The following is a 26,656-nucleotide window of genomic DNA, read 5'->3' as shown; positions in this document are numbered from 1 at the left end:
CTATTTTCTGGTTCCACCAGGGCGCTTTAGTTTCTGCCTCCATGCCACTGGATGTATTTTGTTAAATCGTCTCATTGCACTCGATGTTTAGAAATGCTCTTTGGGAATTTTGTCTCATCCCGGGGGAGCAAGTTAAGCCTGGTTGGGTGTTAATCACTAGTGGAATTTCCTCAGAATCTTCCCCAGGGTCAGGTAGACAAAGCTACTCGGAAGAAAGCATAGGATAAATGTCTCTAAATCAACTCAGTGGCCAAGTCCTCAATCAGACTAGTGTTTTTCTAGAACTGCTATCAAAAACTGTGTAAAGTCATTATGAAAGCCATAAGTAAACAGAAAACCTTTCCCAAACAGGAAATAGATGTGTTAAAAAAAATTCAGCTCTACCATAAAGAGTGAAGTGGGCCGGCGACTTCTTTTTACTTGAACTCAGAATCGAGAGGCAGGGTTGCTAGTTTCTAATATAATGCTGACAGAAAGGTTCAAATCACCAGGAGACACTGGAGATACACACACACACACACACACACACACACACACACACACACATGAATATAAATGTTTAGTATTTCCTGTAATCCAGGAACTCAATTTCTTAGACTTTCTCCTTTAAAAACGTCATAAACAGAAAAAATTTAGATTAAAGATGTAGGTTTTTCTAATTTATATCGATAGCAAAACTAGTTGAGTGCATTAGGCTAAAAGAGCTACCTTCACACCTTCATAGATGAAAGTCTTACACATGTTTTCAGAACTATATCTATAAAGTAAAAAATATGTTGTGATGTGTTATTAATCGACAAGAGTGTAGAGATGCAATGTGTAAAGTGTAGATAAGCATATTTCTCTTTCTCTCTTACACACACAGACACACAAGCACACTCACACACACAATCTCACAGACACAGACAAGCATTCAAGCATTCTCTCTCTCTCTCTCTCTCTCTCTCTCTCTCTCTCTCTCTCTCTCTCTCTCTCTCTCGCACGCTCCTGTAAAATGACTCTCTGATGTCTGTAGCCAGCGGTACAGAGCGTGGCTGGCTGACCTAATAGCGCACTGTCACTGTGTCGGCTGGTACGGTTGTTCCTGAAGATAGCTGATTAACTATCTTCACTCGATTAACAGACCCTGAGACAGGCCGAGTGTCGGCCTGAGACTTAACTAGGAGCATAGTCTTCAAGAAGATTCAAGAGGGCAACTGACTAGACCGGGGAAGCACCGAGCTGGTATGGGGCCTCTGATGAGTCCAGTTCTAGGCTGATCCCAGGAGTGCCCAGGCTCGCTGTCCTGAAAGAGTCCCATCCTGAGAGCAATTCAGGAAATGAGCCCGAAATCAGCACACCCAGCAGCGGGCGCTAGGTGCAAAGTAAAGAGGATGTGGGCTCCTCAGAGGCTGTCCAGGTGTCCTCTAAGCCACATAGGGGCAATGTCAAAGCAAATGATGTCACTGTTGTGGCCTCACAAGAGCCTTTACAAAGTAAAGGGGATGTGGGCTGCTCAGAGGCCGCCATCATGTCCTCTAAGCCACAAAGAGGCAATGTGAGGGCAAATGACGTCACTGCTGTGGCCTCACCAGAGCCTTCTAGGGACAGCTTTTCTTCCTGTTGACTAGATGGATTTTTAGCATTCACAGCTAGTTTAACTTCAACTGTAAATCAGGCTCTTCCAGGGGCATGCGTAACTTCTACGTCTTCACACTTCCACGGAGCGCAGGCACGATAACTAAGTATCCCCGTACTCGGGGGTCCCTGCTCACAGACACTCTGGTCACCTGGTTCCCGTCTGCTTGTGGGTATTTACAGGAAAGTCTGATGGAGCCTGCATCGGGAGTGAGGTCTTGGAGCTGAGTTCTAAGTACCTGCTGGCCCTTGCGGAGAATCTGCAGCGAGTGTTCAAAATTTAGCAAGAAAGAAAAAGGAGGAAGCTTTGAAGCGGGAAGAGAAACAGGAGGAGAGGCAGGAGAAGGAGGAGGGATTTTCTTTAATTAAGGCGCCTAATTTTTGTCTGATTTATAAGAAAGTGTACTAAGAAAGCTACTTAAAGCCCTTTTCACCCGTGGTCCCCACGCCAGCACTCTGACAGGGCAGAGAGAGTGAGGGTCTAAGGAGAAAATGTCTGGGATTTAGGATTGATTTGAACAAGATTTCCTTGGTCCCGCTTTCTTACAATTGTCATTCAGATTTAAGATAACTAAAGGTGGCCCCTAGGACCCAGTCATTTTCACATCTTCCCTACCGCCCAGTGCCCCAGTGCGGTGGGCTCGCCAGAGGGACTTCAACTCAATGATAAGATTCATTCAAAATTCAATGGCGCCCCCTTGTGGCTTTGAACTAGATAGCCTAGATGTCAATAGGCTGGGTCTTCAAAAGGAAAATCTTTATTGAAATGATCATCCATTAATTACATCATCACTCAGGAGGCCAAGGTAGAAGGATCTTAGATTTGAGTCCATCTTGGGCTACACAGAAGATCCGTTCTCAAGAAGATTTGATACTAGAAAAGAATTCGACAACAGTGAATGTGGATAAAAAGAAAGTCACACCGCTGTGGACAGGTATGTAAATCGCTGCAGCCATCTTGAAAAAGGGTCTGGTGGCCATGTGGAAAATTGCAACAAGAGTTACTCTATGACTCAGCAGGACCACTTTGCATCCATACAGCTGAAGAAACGGGACTCGGGATCTAAGATATGGCTGATTATTGCAGCGGTATGCACAATGACCAAGCCATGGAGTTCACTGTGTGACCTGTTCAAGACCATGCCCTGAACCACACTCTTTTTTTTTTTCTTTTCTGACATCTACACAAATAAGCTCTTGTAGTTAAGTTCAAGGAAAGATGTTACTCAGCTATGCCAGGCAGCCCTTGTCCTTTCAGGACACCTCCTGACTGCCCGTCTCCCCCCATCAGCATTGGCCTGCCCCTCCCAAACAACTTAGATGTTAAACCGACCTGAATGAAGGGCGTACTTTTCAAGCTAAGGATTCTGGGAGAAATGACGTTCTTTTTCCCCTAAAGTGATATGTGCACATGCTAACGAAAGAAACAAAACATAACAAAGCATTGTACAATATAGAAATTCAAGAATTAAATCTCCTGTTCCCCCAGCATTTCTCATTCAGGTTTCTTGCTCCATTTAGACCTCTGATTTCTGGGTCTTTGACTGGCTCTCCCTGTAGACACACTTGTGACTTACCTACGAGGAATTTGGAAGCTGAGTAAGGAAATGAAAGCGGTCCAGGTTTATTTCATTATGATCAGATGCCCCTAAATAATTCTAGATCATCATTATGTGCCCACAAAGAGAACAACTTGGCACCGGTGGAGAGGTATTTCATTATAATTTGGATGTGTTATGGCATTTGGTGTTTGGTTTCGTTATGCTTTCATTTATTGACAGGCCAGCATGACCACAGAGAATGTGCAGTCCCTGCCAGTCCTTTGGTGACCTCCAGTACTGTTAAAAAAAAAAGAAAGAAAGAAAGAAAGAAAAGGAAAGAAAAGAAAAGAAGGAAAATTAGTTGAAGAGAAAAGATGTCAAGATTTGCCTTCATCATTGGTTTTCCTGCGATGCTGAGGAGGACCGATGCCTTTCATTCCTCACTAAAGCATGTTTCAAAGGCCCAGACTCAGTCCTAGTGACAGCCTTTTGCCTTGCTTAGAGCGAGTCTGTCTCTTTTGTCATGTGTGTCTGTCTGTGCCCTCTACCCCCAGTATAGCTTCTCTCCTACTGCAGGGCTCACCCTTATGGAAATAACTGTATAGAGGTGTCTCAGCACTCCCTCAGTGGTCTGTCTATTCCAATGGCCATTGAGCTCCCTAGAGGGCAAAAGAATGCAAGAACAACCCTGTGTATTAGTGAGATGCCCGCCCCAATAAGTCCTATGCAGCTTTGGGACAACTATAATCAAGATGCCAGATATGAACAAGCTTTGGTAAGGATGTAGAGAAAGGAAATTTTGCCAGCGTGAGTGTGTGACAGGGAAACCGCGGCGCTAGGCAGGGTTCTATAAAAACCACAGCGCTAGGCAGGGTTTGATAGAGAACCAGAACCTAAAGAATGCATACATGTTCTTAGAATGGCTGACATGACAGATGGCCAACAGGGGCCTTCTGCAAGCCAGAGAGGCAGAGAGTCCTAAACTTGCTCAGTCCGAGAAACTGAATGCCTCTGTGGTCTCAGGCTGCCTCTGTAGCCGTGCTGGGTTTCTGCAAGACCGTGGCTCTTCAGCTCATGTTGCAAGGCTAGAGAAGCTGCAATAAGAACAAGGTTAGACAGAGTTAGGACAGAGAGAGAAGGCAGGCATGCCTCTGCTCATACTTGTTTATATCCGTCCACCTCATCAGAAGGGGCCACCCACTCAGGGGCCAGTCTTCTCCCTGCAGTGACTTCTTCATGAAAATGCCCCCACAAACCCACTCACAGGAGAGTTTCTTAGTTGATTGCATGTCCAGTCAGGTGCATAATCAAAATTCACCATCACAGCAGCCTGGAGAGATGGTGCTGGAATTAAGAGCACAGAGGACCTAGCACCCACATCCGGAGGCTCACAGCCAGCTGTAAATCCAGCTCCAGGGAATCCAATGCCTCTGGCCTCCATGGTACCTGCCCTCACATGTACATATCCACACACCAACAGACACACAAATAAAAATTAAAAATAAAATAAAATCTTCATGCAAGAAAAATTAATCGTTTCAGTCACTATGGAAAACAGCTTGGCAGTTCCTAAAAAGAGCAAATTTGTGGTTATGTTTAATGAGACAGTAACTCTTAGGTCCACATCCAAGAGAAGTGGAAACTTATACCTGAGTGTTTACAGCAGAAACTCATAGTAAACAAAAGCTGAGTCCAACCAAAGCCTCCAGCGGTTGATGAATGAAGCAGCAAAGTCTGTTGTATCAATATGGTGGAATAAAGGGAACTGGATATTGACGTTATAACTCAAACAAACCTTGAAAAGTCTGCTGAATAAAAGACAACTACCAAGGACTATTTGTAGTCACCTTGCCTGTGTCCTGCCTGTAAAAAGTCCAGATTAGGCCGATCTACAGAACCAAAGCAGGCTGCTGGTTACAGTTGGGGGAACGGAACTGTCTGAGGTTTCTATGAGTTCTCAAATCAACTGAAGTGGTGATCACGTGACTCTGAATTGCCTAGAAACAGAGTGTGTGGGGGTGAGAATTAAGGCTGTTACTATAGAAAGGTGGTTAGTGCTAGGAGGTGTGGCTGATAAGACTACAAAAAGGAAGAGTGCAATTTATGACAAGGGGTTGTGAAATGTGGTGCTAATCCTACAGGGGAGCAGGGACTTTGTTGCACACAAGCCATGAACAAAGAAGGCTACCGTTGTGTCTTCTGTCCCCCAGGTGTGTGGTGCCAATGGGAAGGGAGGTAGACTCACTACCAATAAAATTCAGTATGGTTCGGATCTTTTGAACCCATGTTAATGTTTTCCCAAATTGAAAAACAGTTATAGCAAATGAAGTTGGTCGGAAAACTAAAATTCACACACACCACAGTGAAAGAGAACTATAAATCGACATATGGTCAATACTCAAATAAAAATAGCTGATTCAAGATTGGATGTGTCTAATGATGGAGCACCTTAAATCTATCCGCATCCTTGCTTAGTAGATTTGTTACCGGCAGTGGAATGGCTTTAGACAGACTGAAAGTATTTTGTGGACACTGCAGGAGGAAGTGGCAAATTACTCAACTTGTAGCTAAGGCTTTTGAAACCAGAAGGTTTGCCATTGGAAACAGAATATGCAAATGTGAAACAGGGACTTGGACTTAGAGAAAACCATCCAAGAGGCATGGTGTCAAATGTGAATGCAGAAATTTGCCTATCTTACTAGCTGAAAGAGTTCAGATGCTGCCCGAACGGATACATCTCCAGCACAGCTCCTGCACCTAAGCCTCGGGGATCGTTTCAGAAGAGGGGGCAGGAAGACCTGTCAGAGCCAGAGGAACAGGAAATTTGTGATGATATTGCATCTCTAGGAATTTCAGAAGCTACACCCATAAAGTCTCACCAACATGACTGCCTAAACGCAAGATCAACTAGGATGGCACCGATAGACATGGTAACACGGCAGGAGGAAATCTCGTGGGGCCTCAGTTCTAGACAAAGAAACACAGACAACAAAGGGATGCTATATTAAGAAATAGTCTTTCCCAAGGAAGAGACCCGAATTGGTTTATCCAGTACCAAGTGGTCAGCCCTGAAATCATATACGAACAAGAAATTTGATACTGACTGGGCAGGGTGTGCTTATGTATTTAGGAATGCACATACATGCATACATAAATGTGTGTGTGCGCGTGTGTGTAACAGCATTTAAAGAAAAAGAGAACAAGATTTTGAGACAGAGCAAGTCTGTGCATGGGAAAGGTTGGAAGGAGGAGAGGGAAAGGGGGAAATGATATAGTTATATTTTAATTTCCAAAATAAAAAGCATTTCACAAAGTTCAGATGCCACCACAGCCCAATGACAACAGCACACCTAACATCTTGATCTTGTTAGTAGATTCCCTTCGGATTAACCCAAAGCTTCTTGAGGGAAAAGTAGCCAACACTGAGCCAAAACGAAAGCGCAGGAGAGTGCCTTGTCCCGAGAAGTGCCTCCAGGAATGGTAAGGACCCGCTGAAAAATCAGCTTTCAAGGTTTCCCAAAACTGACCAATCAGGGGCCCTTTTGGCATCAAACTAAATATCATTAGTAATATCTTTTAATATGTTCAAATAGAAATTCATGAACCTACCATGATATTAATTTTAACCAATAAGTTAGCTATATGGTAGCGAGCAAGAGAGAGAGATAGGAAGGAAATCTTTTCCTAGCCATAGACAGTCAACTGGTGATTATAAACAGGATGGTGAAATTAGAAAATCAGTATTTGGCAGCCACCACAATAGTAAGTTCAGCCAAGAAGTATCACTGAATGGTCACACGGATGAGTGGGTGTTTGGTGAGGAACACATAGTCACATGATCTCAAAGCAGCATTACACAGAACACAAAACGCTTGCCAAGTGTGGAGGGAAAGCCAATGCAGCCCAGAAAGTTTGAGTCAGCCTCCACTTTCATCAGGCAAAGAAGTTTAGAAGCAGCTTTACACAAACTAAAATTATACACTGCTTTGAAAGCTGCACTGAGGACGCACGCCACTCCTGTGGGTCTCTACCAAGATGCAAAGCCATCTGCTCAGGGAAGCAGCGGGCAATGGTGGGAGCATTCTAAGAGTGTCTAGATCATTGCATTAGTGACTTTTCTGTGGCTATGATTAAATGCTGTGATCAAATAGGAAAGAAAGGGTTTATTGTAGTTCACCGTCCAGAGAAATGGAGTCATTGTGGCAGGGATGAGAAGACGAGACTGTCCTAATTAATTCTTGGGAAATATACATTAGGGGTGAAACTGATTTTTTTAACTTTACCATGGGGCTGGGAGTGGGAGAGAGAATACTGAGTCAGGGGCAGTAAAAAGTCAAGTTTCAAGTGGGGTGTGATAGTTTGAATGTAATTGACTCCCATAATCTCATGGGGAGTGACCCTATTAAGAGGTGTGGTTTTGTTGGAGTGGGTATGGCCTTGTTGGAGGAAGTATGTCACTGCAGGGGTAGGCTTTGAGGTTTCCTATGCTCAGGACACCACCCAGTGGCTCAGTTGACTTCCTTGTTGCCTGCAAGGTGACTCATTCTCCAGCACCATGCCTGCCTGCATGCCAGCATGCTCCTTGCCATGATGATAATGGACTGAATCTCTGAAACCCGTAAGCTGCCACTTCAATGAAATGTTTTTCTTTGTAAGAGTTACCATGATTATGGTGTCTCCTCATAGCCACAGAAACTCTAACTAAGACACAGGGTTTGGTGGTCCGCACCTGTAATCCCAGCACTTTGGAGGCAGAGGCAGAAGGAGCTCAGCATGTTTGAGTGCAGCCTGGTCAGCAATACGTGGTGACACCCTGTCTCAAACGAACAAACAAAGCTAAGGATTTGAGGCTGCAAAGAGACTTCTTCGTTCAATTTGATGTACCCAACATTTCTTAGCATGTGTTTACCAGATGTTTAGGTTACGTTAAATTCTTAAGAGAGGGAGAGAGAGTAAAGGGACTGAGAAGTCTGACAAAACTAACCTTGTTCTTGATGGTAACATAGCAAGAAATTAGAAGTGCTTTATCTGCCTGCTTCACTCTTCCCCTCTTTAAGGACACCGGCTGCATATTTTGTGATCTCCATTCTTGAGGACCTCCAGAAACGTAACACTTGCTGATGAGACAGGTGTGATGCTAATTTTAGTATGGGAGGTAGCCTGCCATGCCAGCTATTTCGGAAGGGCTTGAGGAGCCGTGGCAGGGCCTCAGGCTGGCTGGAGCACTCTGGGGCCTGAATGAAACCCCATTTGGCTGGGAGTCCATTGAGCAACCGCCTCTTCTAGCTGCTGCTGAAATCCCTTGGGCGCTGAGTGATAAAAGGGAGCCCGCACCTGTTCCAGCTTTGGAAAGAACCTGAAATAGAGTGAGCGTCCCCCGTGAAGCCTCAATAGCGTTTGCAGTTGTTTCCTAAGCAACCATCAAGGCCTGTCTATTGCATAACAGAAATAGGATGACCTTTCCCCCATTCTAGACACCGCTTCTTCTAAAACAACAACAACAAAACCCAAAATAAAACAGCAAGAAAACCTTTTAATTATTTTATGTGTATGGGTGCTTGCCTGCATGTATGCCTGTGTACTTGAGTGCCTGATATACTTGGGAGCCAGAAGAGGGCACCAGGTCCCTGGGACTGGAACTACAGATGGTTGTGAGCCACCAAGTGGGTGCTTGGAATTGACACCTCACTTCCTAACTGCCACCCCCATCCCTGTCCTCTGGAAGAGCAGTCAGTGCTCTTAACCACCAAGCCAGTGTTCTAACCACACCACTGCTGTGGGAGTTCCTTCAGCTCCTTCAGCCAATCGCCGCTGAGTTACCAGCCCATTGGGGCGTGGTCTCTCTCCCTTTAAAAAAAGCAGCGGCTGTCCTCCACTCTGTCTTTGTCTTCCGGCTCCGTTTCCGGCCCCTGGACTCCTTTCCTGTTCGCGTGGAGGGGCTGTTGTCTGGGACGGTAATCTAAGTTTTTTCCCCTTTGAATAAATAACCATTCTATTAATCATAATTCCAAACTGGTGTGGGATTGTCTGTGACTTACGCCTTCATCTGGCGCCCCACGTTTGGTTGTAGAACCCCCCCTTCCCCCCCATTCAACTGCTTGCTACCAGCTCGGCTAGTCACGAGACCTCCCTCAGCTGCGGCCTGTGCCCTGTATGTGGAGCCAGCAGTTCAATTAAACCCCACGCCTCCCAAGCTCCACAGGCTCGGGACAGTCTCTGCAAGCCTGGTTTGCTCTTTTCTGAGTTGTTTTTAAATTTCCCTTGTAAGTGCGGTGCTTTAGTGGCGTGAATCAGAACGACTCGGTCACGTGGAGGCATACGCGGCTTCCGGGTTGCTCTTTTCTACCCCTGGATTCTGGGTTTCTGGTTCCGTGCATGGAATTGATTTAATTAAACTTTCTTTCTTGAGCAACTTATATTTCCTAGTTTTTAACAAATACTAAGGCAGACACTGAAACAGGACCTGTTTAAGTCACCTTTGCAGTGGTTCTAGTCGCAACTTGGCAACAGCGCCGCCAACTAGACAAGAGGTAATATGGCAGTTTTTGTGTCCAACGCCAATTTTACTGTTTTCTTTATTAATACAATGGATTATGTCATGCAAGGTTTATATGACTATGGGAATATATTAATTTACTTGTTACTAGGTTTCAGTTTTCTTTTCAATATTTTATCATTAAGAAAGATACGATTTTTACGGACTAATATTGAACAACTAGTTGAAAGGATTAAAATTATTGAAAATCAGGGGTTATCTGAACAAGTGGATACTATGATAGACAAAATTGACTCCATGTCCAAGGGTACTAGGAAGTTACCTGAAAGGGTACAGGCTGTTGAATTTGACGTTCAGATGTTACCACAAAGTTTTGATAAGGTAACAGATAGAATGAACCTCCAGAGTGGGAACCAAAAAACTGATACCTTAGTGAAATTACTAGAAACACGGGTAGGTCAGGAGATTCAGGATTTAAGGGATACAATGATAAAAAGATTAGAAATGATTGAAGAAACTATTGGAGCTGGTGAACAGAGTAAGAAGGCACAAGGACAGGATACAATGCCACCACCAGCTGTTAGAACTGGCTTACCCAGGGTCCTAACAACATACCCTGTAATTTATTCTGACAAAGGGTTAACTTCCAAAGGCTCAAAGGGAGTTAAAGAAGCTAGATGGACACCAATAGCAATGAATGATTTAAAAGAAATTAAGCAAGCTGTCGTTAATTTTGGCTTGCACTCTGCATTTGTTAAGGAAATGATAAGGACTTGGGCTTCTAATGTCAGAGCTACCCCCCATGATTTCTCTCAGCTAGTGTCTGCAGTTTTAGATGATGGGCCTTCCTTGATGTTTGGAATTTATTTCAGAGAAGAATCCAAACATATGGAACAGCAAGGAAGAGCAAAAGGTGTGGAGGTTTCCCAAGATCAAATTCTTGGTGTAGGAGCATATGCTGATCCACAGGTCCAAGCTCTTTATGATGAAGAAGTGCTGTCCTTATGTCACAAAGCAGCCTTGAATGCTTTGAATAGAATACAAGATCCAGCAAAAAGGGTCGAATCATATACCAGGGTTAGGCAGGGACAGAGAGAACCCTTTACTGACTTTGTGCAAAGATTAATTAAGGCTCTGGACATAGGGGTAACAGACCCAGAAGCTAGACGAATACTTCTTGAATCTCTAGCTTTTGAAAATGCAAATACTGAATGTAAAAAGATAATTGGGCCTTTAAGATCTAGATCAGCACCAATGGAAGAATGGATACAGCATACAATGAATGTTGAGATGTTTAGCTATAATGATGAATCCTGGGTAGGAGAAGCGATTTCCAAAGCTATGAGGAGACATCAAACTACCAGGTGTTTTAATTGTGGTAAATTAGGACATCTGAAAAGGGATTGCAGGCAAAGAAATCCTAGGAATAATATCTCCTCTGGGAATGACAAAAGTAGGAGATCTCAGCCTTCAGGTATATGCAGGAGATGCGGTAAAGGCCGACATTGGTCCAGCGAATGCAGGTCAACAACAGACAGACAAGGCAACCCGATACCATTGGGAAACTCCTTGAGGGGCCTCTCGCAGGCCCCCAAGCCAAAAGTGGCCCAGTCATTCCCAGTTACAGTCGAAAATGTGTCTCACCAAGAAAATTAAAAACTCCAATGTCTGCCGTAAAAAGTAATACTGGTCTAAATGATGAATTACATGTGGAGAATGAGTCAAAAAATTCAGGAGGACAGAGTAAACGTATATTTTGGCAAACGTATATTAACGATCAAAGACCAAAGCTAAGAGTCTGTATAAATGGCATTTTTATTGAAGGCTTATTAGACACAGGTGCGGATGTAAGTATAATTACTCCAGAATCCTGGCATCCGAATTGGCCTCTTCATGAGGTAGATGTTCAGTTCCTGGGAATTGGAACCCTATCTCGTGTAAAACAAAGCACAAGATGGGTGGAATGCATAGGGCCTGAAGGGCAAATAGGAAGATTAAGGCCATATATAGCAAATATTGCAATAAATTTATGGGGCCGTGACCTGCTACAGCAACGGAATACCCAGATTAACATTCCTGTAGTTCCAGGAACTCACAATTCTGGGAAGGATATAATGAGGTATTATGGAAAAAGGTCACCAGCCATTCAGGCTGTACAAGAACACACAGCCAATAGCAAACCTTTAGAGGTACCAACAGCCCTACCTTTAAAATGGCTAACTGAGAAGCCAATATGGATCAAGCAGTGGCCTCTAGCTGAAGATAAGTTACAGGCTTTGGAACAGCTGGTACAAGAGCAACTAGATGCTAACCATATTGAAGAATCAACCAGCCCTTGGAATTCTCCTGTGTTTGTTGTAAAAAAGAAATCTGGTAAATGGAGAATGGTGACAGATCTAAGAGCTGTCAACAAGGTAATTCAGCCTATGGGTCCGCTACAATCTGGAATTCCTTTGCCTTCTCTATTACCGAGAGGATGGCCTCTTATAGTTATTGATTTGAAAGATTGTTTTTTCACTATACCTTTGCAAAAAATGGATAGAGAAAAATTTGCCTTCACAGTGCCTACTTATAATAATTCTCAGCCTACTAGGAGATATCAATGGACTGTCCTCCCACAGGGGATGCTCAATAGTCCCACATTGTGTCAATATTTTGTTAATAAGCCACTGGAAATAATTCGTAAGCAATTTCCCAAGTCCATAATTTATCATTACATGGATGACATTTTGTTATCTGATTCAAATAAAGATATTTTGGAAAGTATGTTTGAAGAAGTAAAGAAAGTCTTGCCTAGGTGGGGATTACAAATTGCCCCTGAAAAGATTCAAAGAGGAGATTCTATTAATTGCCTAGGCTACAGAATAGGGTTAGAAAAAATTCGAACACAAAAGGCACAAATTAGGAGAGACCGGTTACGGACTCTTAATGACTTCCAAAGATTGTTAGGAGATATTTCCAGTCTACGACCAGCTGTTGGGATAACACCTGATCTAATAGTTCATTTAAACAAAACCTTAGATGGTGATAAGGATTTGAATAGTCCCAGAAAATTGACAGTTGAAGCAGAAAAGGAACTGACAATGATTGAGGAAAAATTACAGGAGGCACATGTGGATAGGGTCAACCCGAATCTTAGTTCCATCCTAGTCATACTGCCTTCCAGAATTTCTCCTACAGGAATTTTAATGCAGAGGGAAGATATTATTTTAGAGTGGATATTTATACCTCATAAACCAAGTAAAAAATTAAAAACTTATGTAGAAAAGGTTTCAGAATTAATTATAAAAGGTAAACTGAGACTTCGTCAACTAGCAGGTATAGACCCAGCAGAAATTATAGTGCCTTTTACTACTGAGGAAATAAGAAAGTTATGGGAAGATAATGAACCATGGCAAAGAGCTTGTGCTAATTTTTTGGGAGAAATTAGCAGCAACTATCCCAAAAGTGATAGACTTAACCTCATAAAGAGAACTTCTTGGATTCTTCCTAGAATTGTACGTGATGCTCCAATAACTGGAGCTCGGACATTTTATACCGATGCAAATAAATCAGGGAAAGCAGGTTATAAATCGGAAGAATTGAGTAAGGTGGAACAAAGCCCTTATAATTCTGTCCAGAAGGCAGAATTATATGCCATTCTTATGGTGCTAAGGGATTTTAAAGAACCTCTTAATATAGTTACAGATTCACAATATGCAGAAAGAGTTATCTTGCATATTGAAACCGCTGAATTCATACCAGATGACACAGAGTTGACTTCATTGTTTATCGAGGTACAGGACATAATTAGGAATAGGCTTTGTCCAATGTACATAACACACATCCGGTCCCATACCGGTCTGCCTGGGCCTCTAGCACAAGGTAACGCTGAAATTGACCAATTATTGATTGGAAGCGTTCTGCAGGCCTCAGAATTTCATAAAAAACATCATGTCAATAGTAAAGGCTTAAAGAAAGAGTTTTCCATTACATGGCAACAAGCTAAGGACATTATAAAGAGATGTCCTACTTGTTCTTTCTATAATCAAACACCGTTGCCTGCAGGGAGTAACCCAAAGGGTACTCAAAGGAATGAAATCTGGCAGATGGATGTGTTCCACTTTATGGAATTTGGTAAATTAAAATATGTACACCACACCATAGACACGTATTCAGGTTTTCAATGGGCAACTGCCCTGAGCTCAGAAAAGGCTGATTCGGTAATCACACATTTATTGGAAGTTATGGCCATCATGGGTATACCTGCACAAATAAAGACAGACAATGGTCCAGCATATGTATCTAAGAAAATGAAATGCTTCTTTGCTTATTATAATATAAAACACGTTACAGGTATACCAAATAATCCTACAGGTCAGGCAGTTATAGAAAGATCAAATCGTACTATAAAGGATATGCTAAACAAACAGAAAGGGACGAAAGATACCCCCAGAAATAGATTGCATAATGCTTTATTAACCTTGAATTTTCTTAATGCTAATGAGAAAGGAACAACAGCAGCAGAGAGGCATTGGATAATGGAAAAAACTTCTGAACTAAACCAACCTGTTTATTTCAAAGACGTGCTGACCTCTCAATGGAAGCCAGGAGATGTGCTACGTTGGGGAAGGGGTTTTGCTCTTGTTTCCACAGGAGAAGAAAAATTGTGGATACCATCAAAATTAATAAAGGTTCGATTTGAAGAGGAGAAACCTCTTGGAAAGGAGAAATGACAGCATCTACAATGATGATAACCATACAGGTGGTAAGAAAAGCATATAGAATGGGGGCAGGGTTCTGTTCTTATCTCCACAGGAAAACACTGATCTTTGAAAAGTTCAAGGGACCCTGGATATTTGAATACTGATAGATGGAAAATAACGGCCCAATAGGGACTATCAAGAAAACTGAATAGGTTCTGTAAGTACCATACTAAATCATATTTCTAAATTTATAGAGCTGGTTTTAGAGTTGGACTCTGGCTCAGTCCCTCTCTAATTCCAAGCCTGTTGTTTAAAGAAAAACCCAGAGTTTCTGGAGTTTCTGTCTCATGTCAAGAGCCATGATATGGGACAGAAAGAAATATGAGTTTAGAAAACATTTTTACTTTTCTTCATATCTATCATACCTTCATTAAATATATCTATCATGTCTCTCATTGAATATAGGTATTCATGTATATGTCTATATAATTAATGTTTAAGTTTTCCACAATGAACAATGAGTTTTTCCTACAGTGACATTTGAAGTTTCCAGGAAGAAGATGGGGCCCCATAACAACAACTCCACCCAGTTGATATGACGTCATGATACTGATAGCGCTACTACAAGACCTGTTTTGGGTACCAGCTGCACAAGACGGTTCCAACGTGCTGAAATGGTGCACATCTTGTACAACATTCTGGCCAGACCTCCACAAAATACTCAGAGACTATTTGCAATTTTAAAAGACATTGATCTTGAAATTTAACCATCATTTTACTTTCACAGGATCCCCCAGAAAGAACAGCTGGAAGTAATTCTAGAGAACGACGTCCCCTCTCCCAATAAAGTTTGTCCTTGGGTTTAGGGACATCATTTAGAGGTTGGTTATAATTAGTATACGGTTGAGGGTTGGGGGAGGAATTTTATAAGCACAGGAATCTTAAAAAAAAAGAGAGGGATAATTGGATTATGGGATAAATAGATTTGTACTTGTGAGTTATTGCTTTTAGACAAACATATTGGTATCGATTCTTATATATTGATACAAAGTTAAATTATGTTGACTATTTTATGCATGCATGCTTCATGCTTCTACCTCTGTTTAAAACATTTTTATGTATTTGTATATATATATTGTATTGATATATGTATATTTACCATATTGCATTGTACACTTCTACCTCTGATTAAGATACTTATATATTGTTTATGTATTGATATATATATTTACCATATTGTAATGTATACTTGCACATTGTTTATATTTGGAGGTCACATTGTCCTCATTTATTGCACAGTTGTTTATTATCTCAGTCTTTAAGTTAGACAGATATTGAGAATTATATAGATCAACAGTCATCTAAGTTTGTCATTTATAATTAGACTAATCAGGTTCTTTAGATATATAGAGATTATATTCAGTATAGATAGCTAATCTTCAACCTCTTCAAAGAGCTGTAGAAAATGGCCTTTAATCTAATTCAGAGTTCTATGGTAGGGAGACACAATCACTCCTGGCAACACTGATCTATGCCCGAGAGAATGTTGAGCACCAAAGACACTCCACCTGGAGCCTTTCTTCTTGGCAGAACTGGCCTTTGGGTAAAGAAATGCTCATACCTCAACTACTGACAGAGTTACAGAATATCCGTAAATGGATAAAACAAGACTGTCATATCCTGCCAAGACAGGGTAAGATAGTTTTGAAGTTTCTTGCCTTTGAAAATGGTATGTCAGTTACATCAGGCCTTAGCCAAAGTTGGTTGCTTCAACGCTGCAAATGTGACTTTGGGTGTTTGTCCAGGTAGCCAGTTGTCTCTGCGATTTGTTATATGTTCTGGAAGTTGTTTGATTGCACTTCCTAATTACTCAGATAACATTATTTCCCTTCTCAGATCTTCGATGGGATTGAAGATTATATAAATGTAGTTACTTTCCTTTCATGACTTGGCCAAGTTATTTGTTATACAAGACTTAAGCTAGTTAGAATAGGATATTTGTATTTATTGTATATAATTTCGTAGGTTTGTACTTATTGTATATAATTGCGTAGTAGGCTTAGAACTCTCTTACTTAAACAAAAGGGGGAGATGCTGTGGGAGTTCCTTCAGCTCCTTCAGCCAATCGCCGCTGAGTTACCAGCCCATTGGGGCGTGGTCTCTCTCCCTTTAAAAAAAGCAGCGGCTGTCCTCCACTCTGTCTTTGTCTTCCGGCTCCGTTTCCGGCCCCTGGACTCCTTTCCTGTTCGCGTGGAGGGGCTGTTGTCTGGGACGGTAATCTGTAAGTTTTTTCCCCTTTGAATAAATAACCATTCTATTAATCATAATTCCAAACTGGTGTGGGATTGTCTGTGACTTACGCCTTCACACCACTTTTCTTTCTTTTCTTTTTTAATTATTATTATTATTATTATTAAAAATTTCCACCTCCTCCCCTCCTCCCACTTCCCTCCCCTTCCCCCACTCCCTCTTCTTCTCCAGGCCAAAGAGCAGTCAGGGTTCCCTACCCTATGGGAAGTCCAAGGTCCTCCCCATTCCCCCCAGGTCTAGGAAGGTGGGCATCCAAACAGACAAGGCTCCCTCAAAGCCCATCCATGCAGTAGTACCAAAGCCCAACGCCATCGTCCTTGGCTTCTCAGTCAGCCTCCACCATCAGCCACATTCAGAGATCACATGCTCCATCGGTCCGAGTCCAGCTGGCCTTGGTGAGCTCCCATTAGATCAGTCCCACCATTTCAGTGGGTGGACGCACCTCTCGCAGTCCTGACTTCCTTGCTCATGTTCTCTCTCCTTCTGCTCCTCATTTGGACCTTGGGAGCTAAGGCCAGTGCTCCAGTGTGGGTCTCTGTCTCTATCTCCATCCATCACCAGATGAAGGTTCCCTCGTGGTCCTGACTTCCTTGTTCATATTCTCTCTCCATCTGCTCCTCATATGGACCTTGGGAGCTAAGGCCAGTGCTCCAGTGTGGGTCTCTGTCTCTATCTCCATCCATCGCCAGATGAAGGTTCTATGGTGACATGCCAAATATTGATCAGTGTGGCTATGGGACAAGGCCAGTACTCTCCTCTGCTGCCCAAGGAACAATCTGGGGACCTCCCCTTGTACCTGGGAACCCCTCTAGAATCAAGTCTCTTGCAAAACCCTAAAAATGGCTCCCTTAATTAAGATATTTATTTCCCTGTTCCCGTGTCCACCCTTCCTCCATACCACCCGGTCCTTTCCCCCAAGTTTTCCTGAATCCTCCCCTTCTCCCTTCTCTCTACCCATCTCCCCTTACATCCACCCCACCCCACCCCATGCACCCAAGTTTTGCCTGGCCATCTTGTCTACTTCCAATATCCCGGAGGATATCTATATGATTTTCTTTAGGTTCATCTTCTTATTTAGCTCATACCACTTTTCTTGGCAATGAAAGGAAGCTTTTGAGCATTTCTGTGTGGATCCGGAGTGAATGGGGGGGGGTTTCTGTTTTTCTCCTGATGTGACCCACTAAAATGACTACACTATATTATTTCTTATAATAATATGATGGAGCTGACTATATTTTAATTTTGTTTTCTTTTCAAGGCAACATCAGTATGGTGTAACAGTATATGAATGGACAGAGAGACTGGGTGGGAGGAGGAAAAAGGAAGAAGAGAGACGGAGAGGGGAGAGGTATAACGAGTGAGGTGGGTGATGGCAGAAAAGAGCCATCATTTCACTCATCATTGGGCAGGTTGCTCCTCAGGTAAAAACCACACACTAAACCCATCTTCATCCTAATAGTGCCAACACCACGCCTCCTCAGCCCTGGCTCCAGACACTTGTTTATTTTGATCATGGATGCCCTGTGCATCACTGGTTTCTAAGAGAGATCATTTCCAGGAGTCCAGAAGTCTTCATAACTCTATATAAATTCTCCGTTCCACTAGCATTCCTTGCTTCCTGATGAGTGTTACATAAGAAATACTAAGAATGATCAGATTCAAGACAGTGTTTCGTATATCAAATCTCTAATAACCAGACCATCAGCCAGAATATTTTTGCATATGACCCTGTTTCTTTCTTTTGTTTTCGTTCTGTTTAAATTGTTTAAATTCTGTCCATGGCAAAGTTACGTAAGTAGACTAGACTCATATGGTCTGTGGGCTGCATGCACCCCAGAATAGCTACAAATTTGGCCAACAACAACAAAAGTCAACATTTATGGGCTTGTTTTTGCTCTTTATTTTGTGTGTATGACTCAATCATATAGCTCTCAAGTCCGAACTTTGGGGATGACAATGTTATGTTCAATGTCAAAAGGCTACATGTGCTGAAGGGGAATGTATTTTCCCTAAATATTTTTGTTTAATGTGTAAAATGGAAACTAATTTAAAATTAGTTTTGAAAATCAGAATGGCGGTTAGGTCATCGCTAGTTACATCACTTCCTCCCTTCTGTCTCTCTACACGATATTGGTCCTCCAGTGCCTCTTGGAGAAACTAAGGATAGAAAAATGAGTCCTGAAATCTGTTCACTCAGGAATTTATCTTCCCTCCATCTCATTTGGTTTAGACAGAAACTCCACCATGAACTTCTTTGTACCTTTCTTCCCTTGATGTCAAAATCCAGTTATGTCATCAGACAACTCTTGCTTGGTCTGCCCTTATTACTGTTAAATGCAATTCCTGGTTCATCTGGCGGCTGGCTCTTCTCCTACCAAAAGTTCTCTTATGATATTGGCCAAGACCGGATGAGACTTGGTTGGATTACAGTACAGAGTGCCAGGCTCTGCCCAGTTCCCAGAGTCTGACAGTGAAGATGGATAATGTTCTCAGCAGGCCTAGGTGTAGGACATCCCTGCCTCGGTTCTGGTTTGGTTTGACCTTTAAGTTCAAGAGTGAAGCCGGAAGTTCCTTTGACATCTCTCATGAAAACAAATGATCCTCTGACCTGTGGTAAGCCCAGCAGGGTTATTTACTTAAAATGCAAGCTGTTAATTTTATCTAGCAATAATCAACACACAATGATGAACGGATGAACAAAGTTCATGGTGTCACTGTGGACTCTATTACTAAAACTCACAATAATCTAACACAGTTATTTAATTCCTATGTAATAGATGAAGAAACGAAGACTCAAGAGACAGTAAGTTGTTCAGGTCCTGTAACAGGGGCAGCCTGAATACAGTTGGGCTGCAACCCATTTCCCTGGTTCCTCAGGATAGGAGTTTTGAATCAGTGTCTTCGCCATTTTGCTGGCTAGACATACATTTCACTGTGGGGAAAAGGGGAAGGCCTAGGTTCTGCGGCCTGATGTGACGACCAAAGGCGTTTCAGATCCATAATGTCTTCCAGAAATAATCAACCAGGTCCTCAAAGTTAACAAAATGACAAAATTACATCAGTGTAGTTTATTTTTTAACTTTTATTTTTGAATGTGTATGTCTGTATGCTATGTTTACATGTGTTTGGTGTGCAGGCATGTCTGTGTGCTGTTTACATGTGTTGGGTATACAAGTGTCTACATGTATAACACACATCTGTGGACATGGAGGCCCAAGTCTTTCTCCATAGTTTCCTATGAGCAGAGTCTCTCAACTAAATTCAGAGCTTAACCACATGAGTCAGTCTAACCATCTGTCTTGATCTAGGGACCCCCTGTGCTGGCCTTCTATCCTTCCAAACACTGGGATTACAGGTTGGGATCAGAGGCACAACGATCCAGCATTTACACGGGTCCTAGGTACCCAAACTCTGGTCCTCTTGCTTGAACTTAAATGCTCTTTTTTACTGAGTCTTTTCCCCAGCCCAACAATCAGTTTAATGATCTTAATTGGCTTTGTATTTAACTCTAGAATCCACTTAATTCCATAAAATCAAGAGAGTGTCTCAATAAATCAAAAAGGTGAGAAATTGGTTGAAGAAAGCAGAAATGAAAAGCAAAAAGTGGACCTGTCCTCTCAAAATTACTCTGGTCCTTCCTTTCTTCTTTCTTTCTTTCTTTCTTTCTTTCTTTCTTTCTTTCTTTCTTTCTTTCTTTCTTCCTTCCTTCCTTCCTTCCTTCCTTCCTTCCTTCCTTCCTTCCTTCCTTCCTTCCTCTCTCTCCTCCCCTCCCCACCTCCGTCCATCTCCTTCTCCTCCTCTCTCTCTCTTTTTTCTTTTCTTTTCTTTTAGGTAAGGTGAAGACAAGAAGACAGAACAACAGAAAAACACTCAATTATAATAAATGCTTCAGTCTGGGTATGTTGATACATACCTGCAGACTAAGTACTCTGAAGGCTGAGGCAGGGGAATCACTGTAGTTTAGGGCTTTACAATCAGTTGAGACAACATAGCAAGAACCTGTCTTGAAAACTAAATTAACTAACAAATAAAGTGATTTTCCATTTCAAAAATATCATGCTATAGACCCGGTTCCTGCCCATCGCATGTCCAGTCCTTCAGTGGTCAGTGAGCCATAGTTTTTTAGTGTACACGCCCTGTGAGCACATTCTTATCTCATTCTATCAATTCTCTTAACTGCCTCGTTTTCATTTCTCCCCATGATTATTCTAAAGCTATATGACATTCTTGCTCTTCCTCCAATAGCTCAATCTGTTACCCATCTCAAGGGTTTTTGCATGTGCTGTCTTCTCTGCCTAGAATGCTCTTCCACCATATATCCTAGGTGCAGTATCTCAGTTCTGTGCTCAGTTGTCAGGTTCTTAGTGAAATCTTCTTTGATCGCCTCTTACAAGACTGTAGCGGCCCACTCCTATTCCAGTTTTCCTATAATTAGCTGTATTTCTATATAGTTCACATACCACACAACCCACTATTTTAAAGTGTACAATCCATTGCCTTTTATTATAATCAGAGTTAAGAGTCTACCATGCTATCAACTGTAAAACAGTTTCAGAATCCTTAAAATAAGCTTTGTGCCCTTCAGTCCTAATCCTCCAACAGCAGTGGATCCAGTCTTCAAGCCCCAGCCAAGCATTAATCTAATTTCAGATCAGAATATTTGTCTATTCTTAGACACCTCACAGAAATAGATCCGTGCTCTATGTAGTCCTTTGCGACCGACTTCTTCGCCTCAGCCTAGCATTCCTCAGATTCATTTTCCTTAGGGCATACACCATCTGCACTTTATTGTTTAATATGTGGCAGCATCCCATGTATGGATGTGCGCTACACTTCTCCAGCCATCAGTGGACAGATCTCTCGTTCCTGCTGTTCAATTATTATGGAGAGCTCTGCTAAAAGCACCGATGAGCGCCATTCCAGATATGGTGCTTTATGCCTGGAATTCTAGCACTTGGAGTCCTTGGGAGACTGAGATGAGACAACTGAGAATTCATAGCTAGCCTGAGCTACATAGAAAAAAAACCTTTATTTCAAACAAACAAGCAAAACATCCGTGAACAAGCTGTGGGGTAGGCACATGCAATCATTTCTCTTGGGTGTTTATATAAAAGAAGAATCTCATCATATTTATCATTTAAACACTTTCTACCTTCCAACAAGCATAAAGACATCTTTATGGTGTGTGTGTGTGTGTGCGTGCATGTGTGTGTGTGTGTGTGTGTGTGATGTGCGTGCATGTGTACTGGGGAGAGGATGTATCCATGTATGCATATGCCAAGGCCACGAATCAATGTTGAGTGTCTTTCTCTATAACATTCCACCTTAATTTTTGGTACAGAGTCTCTCAGTGATCCTGGAGCTTGTTGTTTGGGCTAGATGAACAGCTCAGTGAGCATCAGGGGACTGTTTGTCTCTACACAACATCCAGTGTGCGGGATGGTGGTGGTGATGGTGGTGCTGCTCGTGGCGGTGGCATTGGCGGTGGCGGTGGCGCTGGAGGTGGCGGTGGCGCTGGAGGTGGTGTTACAGGCGCACGGCACCACACTCAGCTTTTCACCTGGGTGCTGGGGATCTGAACCCTAGTCCTCAAACTTGCTAGGTAAGCACTTTACTGACAGAACCACCTCATTAACCTTTATATTTTCTTTGTTAAAATTGCCTGACCTTGTCCCACAGAATATAAGCTCCCTAAGTGAGAAATTTTACTCTTTTTTAATCACTTTTCATAACACTACCATGTAATAAACGTATACACACGAGTAGCTCAAAGATTATTGCTGACATCATTAAGCAAACGGGAGAAAACGGATTGAGTTTGCTGATTGGGTAAACAGTAAATGTCATTTTGTGGGACGAGGTGGGGCTCAGCTTACTGGGAGGTTAAAAAGTTCTCACAGCTTGGGCCTGTTCTTTGGCCCTTGTTTGCATCTGTAAAATGCTGGGGTTGAGCTATATTCCTGGATCTCTTCAGCCACATATTTCATAACCATAACAAAAAATTGAGTGACTTCATTTAATCTTATAATTATTTATTACTATCCAACAAATATTTACTAAGTGTCTTCTTGATATTTTCAGATGTCTTATCTCTCATCTTAACATCTATAGGATGGACATGGCTATAAGAGAAGGACTTTGTGTACAGACAAGAAAAGAATTTAAAACAAGAAATATGCATATTCATTTTCTTTTTCTTCCTTCCTTCCTTCTTTCTTTCCTTCCTTCCTTCCTTCCTTCCTTCCTTCCTTCCTTCCTTCTTTCTTTCTTTCTTTCTTTCTTTCTTTCTTTCTTTCTTTCTCTCTTTCTTTCTTCCTGAGACAGCGTCACACTTTAAAGGCCTAGCTAGTTTGCCTGGAACTAGGCTAGCCTGGACTCACAGAGATCCACCTGTCTCTGCCTTCCAAGTGATTATTACAGTTATAGGCATCGGCCGCCAAGGCTAACTGAATATATGTGTTTTTAAAATAATTCTATTAAAATGTAAATAGGAAAAATAATTTAAAATCAATTTTGAAAATTGATAATAATTATACATTTTTTTTAAAAAAAGTTCATTTCCCTATTTTTAGCCAGTTTGAACCTTGCTACTCTGCCATTCAAGCCTGTGAGCGAACATGGGCGTGACTAGATGGGGCTTCCGCCTGTGCCTTGTTCGAGGACCGTGTGGAGTGACACTCTATGCAATGGTGCTAATGTGATTTTTGAATAGAGGTAAAGATAGGTTCCCTAAGCAAAGTGAGGCGCCATTGTTGGAAGACAAGAATGGAGACAGGGTGGGGAAGAATTACAGATGTCCATGCACCTGATGTCAGAAATTTGGTGGGATCCAGCCTATGAGTTGGACGCGAGAGGCTGATATGAGTCGTGAATAGACACAGATAAACACAGTATCAGAGCTATGGACCAGGCCAGGAAGGTCCAGACAGGCCTTCACCAGGGGACACAGACTCTAAGGAAGACCCTCGGAGCTCTGAGAGTGAGCAGCTGTGCTTTCCAGTACGCACTGCATGCTGCCGCCTGCGCCGAGAGCACAGCACATGGTCAGTGGAATGGAATTTGGAGCAGACACAAGCCCCTCAGAAGGCACAGAAACCTGATACGGCTGGCTTTAGCCTGGTGTTCCTCCAGGCATTTCCTCTCATTTGATTCCAATTCTTTGTGATGGCCAACAGAACAAGGCCTGCCTACCATGCCAGAGGATAAGAACTAGCCAGGCGGGGTAGTCAGGCCAAAAATGACCATTTAGGTGGGAAAAGGAAGTCAGTTGAGGCAGGAAGAACCATCTCTTAAGCTGGACTTACTCAGCTGGCATGAGAGATGGGCCCTGGTTTGGTTAGAAAGTGCTGGTACCAAGGAGGGAGACTTCCTGAGATAGATGTGTGCCATGAAGGTGCTCTTGGAGCCAGCATCAAGGATAAATGGTATCCACTGCCAGAGCCAAGAGGGCAGCTTGAGACTGTGGCTGTGAAGGAAGGAGGAGATTGAGAGCAAGTCTGTGAAACACCAGAAAGAAAACAGTTTGATGAAGTTGAGAATATATGTACCAAACAGCCCTAGAGCTCAAAGCCTTGGTCTTAGTGAATGGCAGGTGAATAGGGCTGGCGAGTGGAGTTTAGCGGCATAGCATTTACCTAACGTGCACAGCTCTGGGTTTAACCCTAAACACCAAAAGAAAGAAAAGAAGAAGGGAAAGGATGCAGGAGGGAGGGAGAGGGAAGGAAATAGTAACATACCTGAGTCCTTCCCTGTAACTAGTCTAGAAAGGTGAATCCTGAGTGGACTGCAAGCAGGAGCCAGAGTTTCAGAATCCAGAGGTCCAAAGCCAGATCAGACAGCTGGGCACTAGCTGGCAAGGTGACCTCTGCTGTTCTAGAACACCAGATGTGTTAGTGAGCTGTCTGCTGCTTCCAGATAATGTAGTTAACAAAGGAAACAAATTTATTCTAATTCAAATGTTGACTTTCCCATCCTTGGTCGCTTGGCTCTGTTGTTCCTGGGTCTGCGTGAGGCAGAAGAACATGGCCAGGGGCACATGGTGGAGCAAAGCCACTCACCTCATGTAAATGGGCAGCAAGAAGAGTGAGTGGCTGAGTGCAGGCCCCAGTACCTCTCAAGGGCCATGCCCCTGTGGTAGAGCACCTCCAAAGCCTTTCCTCAAAATGTCTGCCATCTTCCACAGCACCACGAGCCAGGATCAAGCGCTTGGGTGATATGGCAGATATAAACCATATCAGTGGGTCTTTGCAGTTGGCAATGGCATCTACTAAGAAGAGAGGTGAGTTTTCATACCAAATAGTGGGTCTCCAAGGTCACTGCATACTGGAGTCACTTAGGGTTTAAATGAGTTGATGTTTCAGTTCCTTCAGCAACCTCATTTATCTGGTCCGAGGTGCAGTCTGGAGTTGAGATGGGCAGGGCGCAGTTTAAGGGATCTTGTGAAACTACCGCACAGTCAGGGCCGAGGACTACTCTCCCGACACCGAGTCCCAGTAAGCACCCCACAGGTCTTCCTTGAAAACCAGACTCCGCATTCATAAAACAATATCATATGTGCTACTCTGGACATGTGCTGAACAGTTTTACTTAGTTTGACACAAGCTAAAGTCATCTGAGAGGAGGGAACCTCAATTAAGAAAAGGCCCCCATAAGATTGGGTTGTAGACAGGCCAGTAAATCATTTTCTTAATTAGGGATTGACACAGGAGGGCCAGGCCTGTTGTGGGCAGTGCCATCCCTGGGCTGGGGGTCCTGGATTCTGTAAGAGAGCAGGCTGAGCAAGTCACGGAGAGCAAGCCAGTAGGCAGCACTCCTCCATGGCCTCTGCATCAGTTCCTGCCTCCAGGTTCTTGCCGTGTTTGAGTCCCTGCCCTGACTTCCTTTGAGTATGAACTGTATGTGATGTGGAAGCTTAAGCTAAACAAATCCTTTCCTCCTCAAGGTGTTTTGGCCATGGTGTTTCGTCACAGCAACAGTAACCCTAACTGAGACAGGAGATGTAACCAATTTCTGGGGATTTTTCAGAAAAATAACCTATCCACCTAGGCTTTTAAGATAACTTTTACATTCAGTAAATGGTCCATGTTCTAAGTATACAGTTTCTTCTGGCAAATGTATACATCCAACTGTTGATGAAGCTCCTTGAGGAGATGTCGAAGCACCCTGTCCTAACTGTTCTGTAAGTAGACAACATACCAAAGTTACGCCGAAGTATATACTTCTGGGGTCATCACTCAGAACATTCCCATCGCCCTATGAAGGTCTCAGGTGCTGCTGTCCAGTCACCACCAGACTGTCGCCGGAGACAATTACAGATATTTCTATCACGCGGCTAAGCTTCAGCTGTTCTTGTATCTTATAACGATAGTATCATGTGGCAGGAATTAGTCTGTGCAAGCTCCTTCCCCTGGACACAGTGTTTCTGTTGTGCTTTGTGAACTGGTATTTGCCTTTGCCAGGTCCATACATGTGAGAGGTTCAGCAGTTCATTGCCATTACAAACAAACTCTCTTTGAAAACGTTTTACTACAAACAAACCGTTTTACAGCAGTGGAAACACTTTCATTCATCTTAGGCACAGCATTTTTTTTTTTTTTGTATGTGAGTGTACAACATATAATACATAACACACACACACAGAGGTGCGGAGACACTGTCTGTGCGTGGGCTTGTAGCTGCCAAAAGCAGTTAGTAATTGTAGTATTCTTATCAGTACAAGGAGTGTATCACCGATGGCTCCTTTTTTGCCCATGCTTTGCATTTAAGACTTTTTTAGCTATTGTAATCGGTGGAAAGTGGTACATTATTGTGGTTTTAATTTGTACTTCCTGATTTCTGTTCATTTTAAGCACCTTCTCTTGTGCTTACTGGCTATGTGAAGCTGAAAGACAGCATATGTTCTTATGTGAACTGATTTAATTCTGTTGCCTAAACTCTGAGTTTTGCCTTTTTGTTTACCTCTTAACTGATCTCTAGGAGTCTTCTCTGCGTGAGTTCCCTGTCACCCA

This window comes from Myodes glareolus, chromosome 7 (assembly GCF_982192425.1).
Source record: "Myodes glareolus chromosome 7, mMyoGla1.1, whole genome shotgun sequence".
Lineage (NCBI taxonomy): Eukaryota > Metazoa > Chordata > Mammalia > Rodentia > Cricetidae > Myodes > Myodes glareolus.
The sequence above is the reverse complement of the archived record's forward strand: the minus strand, read 5'-3'. Positions refer to the sequence as shown.